Genomic DNA, 3,000 nt, shown 5'->3' with positions numbered 1-3,000 from the left:
CCTTTAGTAAGAGTAGAAAAAACAGCATTATTTTGGTTTTTCGGTGCGTTTCTGTCATAACAAAATGTACAAAAAAACGAAGCTCCCCGTGAGACGCAGAGGCGAGGAAGGGGGGGCGGGGGTTTCGGGGCTGGTCCCTGATTGGTCCGTGAGTCCGGCACAAAAACAAACAACAACAACAACGCGATTCTTCCGTGAAAAAAGGAAATCAAGTGTAAACAGATGAGGGACGTGTGGAGATACTGCGGTCCCCGACTTCAGGGGGGACGGGGGCGGCGGCTTTAAAAGGCCCCGCCCTCACCCAGCGCATCTCACACACTTCTGCTTTAAACAAGTCGAGAAGAGCGACAGAACGAGGAGGAGAAAGAAGAGAACCCGGAGCTCTGGGCTGAAGGGGGTGGAGCCTCTGGTCATGTGATGGACGGCTGAGGAGGCGAAAGGTAAGGAGCTCCAGAGGCTACTTTAACCTCTTAAGGCGAGACACTTTAGGTGAAAGTATTGATGTTTCACGCAGTGGTGGAAGTGGAGATTTGTATCTGTTTTCCTCCCTTTACATCTTAGTTTTCACGTCAGATATAAAAATGATGATGTTTATTTTATGATGTTTTGTCTGCGAGGCGGAGCTAACCAGGAAGTAGAAAGCCCGTCTTTCCCGCGGGTTTTCATTCATAAATATTGACAGATTTGACATCCACGTGTCCTGCTAAGGGGCCCCGTGATGACGCTTTCGCCCAAATATGGTGTTTTTCCTCCTACGAGACGCTGGAGCGGAAAAGTGGAAGAACGGGCCGAGCATGAGCACTCGCTACAAAACTTCAGGGCTGGTTTTCTCTGAATGAGAGAAGCCGCACTCGGGCAGAGCCTGAGCCCTTATAGAAGCTCCCACAGACTCCACACTTTACAGGCTGAGACACAACAAGGTTTTGAAGGTTTTTTCAGAGGGATTTTTTAATATCTAATTCCTAGCCTGATTTATTCAGCTTTGAAACCAAAAAAACAGGCTGAGTTTTTACAGATTTTTTCACTGATGATTAGTTTATTGAAAAACTAAACAAAATATCCAAAATCCCCTCCGAAAAAATCTTAGTCACTAATATGTCAATAAAATAAAACCATAACATTTAATCTGGCTCAATTCATTATTTTGATTTCCCAAAACATAGGCAATTTTGGCCATTTTAAAGGAATAGGCCACCGTTTTTACATACTAAGATATGTTCTTACCTCACTTTAGACGTGTAAATATATCCCCGTCTGGTCTTTGTCCGTGCGCTCACACATACGCAGCCTCTCCCACATGTCATATAGCTCCAAAAAAGCTCTCGATAGAAGCTACCAAGCTCTTCCACGTGTTCCCTATTTAAATAAAGTTACGTGAAGTGTTTTCATGCGAAGTATATTTACCCAGAAATGTAGCATGTCGATTTTATAAGCAAATAAAAAGGGGGACTATATTGTGAGGCGTAATGATACGAGGAGTAAAACGTCCGCGCAGTAATTCCTAAAGGTTATTGACGGAAGTGAGCGGGGGAAGTCTTTAGGAGTTACTACGCGGACGCTGTGCTCCTCGTATCATTACGCCTCACAATATAGTCCCCCTTTTTATCTGCTTATAAAATCGACATGCTACATTTCTGGGTAAATATACTTCGCATGAAAACACTTCACGTAACTTTATTTAAATAGGGAACACGTGGAAGAGCTTGGTAGCTTCTATCGTGAGCTTTTTCGGAGCTATGTGACATGTGGGAGAGGCTGCGTATGTGCTCCGTTTGCGTGACAGAGCGCACGGACAAAGACCAGACGGGGATATATTAACACGTCTAAAGTGAGGTAAGAACATATCTTAGTATGTAAAAACGGTGGCCTATTCCTTTAATGCTCAAAATGCCTTATTTTTTCTCATATTTATATCTGTAATGTTATTTTTTTTCCCTGTTCACCTGCCGTGTCTCGCCTTAACGGAGCACGGTTTCCCCACTTCAGCATTACCCAAATCTAAAATCTTCTTGACTGTAAATCAGTATCGGTATCGAGAAAAATGACCCCAAAAGCCGGGTTTCTTCATCGTCAAAGGACCAGGGGCCGAATCCTCCAATTAAAGCCTCACTTTCTGCATAAGCCAGTGTTAGTACATCAGAAACACTGGAAAAACGTCCATCTTAAAGTAGATTAAATTATTAAACTTCGCTTGAATAAAGTGTTTTTATCTTTAATTTGAGTGTTTTCTGGTGGAATATCAAGTCTAAATCAGGCCCATATGGATAACCAAACAGCAGATTGTTCAGTAGAAGTGAAAAAACGGCAGTGCTAGCTAACCGTTAGCATTAGCCCGATGCTAACATGTAGCAGCAAGTTAGCATTCTCTGTTCTTTATGTATTTATGGGCAGTCGAACCACTTTGGTCCTTTATATTTATAATCCAGCATTTGTTTAAGTAGTTAGATTCAGTGTAGCAGTAGAAGTGAAAAAACGGCAGTTGTAGCTAGTGCTAGGTAACTGTTAGCATTAGCCCGATGCTAACATGTAGCAGCATGTTAGCATTCTCCGTTATTTATGTATTTATGTGCTGTCGAACCACTTTGCTCCATGTCTTTATATTCATAATTCAGTAAGTAAGTAAAAAAGGTAAGTAGTTTTTGAATAATTTGATAAAGTTGATGTTTTTCTCCGTCTGTATTTATACATTTGAAAGCTAAGTCCTACCTCGCTTTGTCAAGAAGCTTTTAGATTTGGGGAAGACAAAGTGGAGGAACAGGTCTCGATCCAGGTGAAGGTTAAGAGTTAAACTGAAACTGACTGAAGTCGCAATGATAAGGTTTGTCCACCAGATGTCAGTGTTCAGACAGAAGCAGCTCTGAGACTCGCCCGTCACTAAACTAAACGGTTCTAAAAACGCAGCTAAAACAGGCTGAAGGTTCTGCGCTGGGTGAAGGCGGGGCTTAAGGGGTCAGAGGACAAAATGGCGGCGCCCTCTGCGTCCCACGAGGCTCCGGAAAC

The sequence above is a fragment of the Gobius niger genome, assembly GCF_951799975.1.
Source record: "Gobius niger genome assembly, contig: SCAFFOLD_92, whole genome shotgun sequence".
Taxonomy (NCBI): Eukaryota; Metazoa; Chordata; class Actinopteri; order Gobiiformes; family Gobiidae; genus Gobius; species Gobius niger.
The sequence above is the reverse complement of the archived record's forward strand: the minus strand, read 5'-3'. Positions refer to the sequence as shown.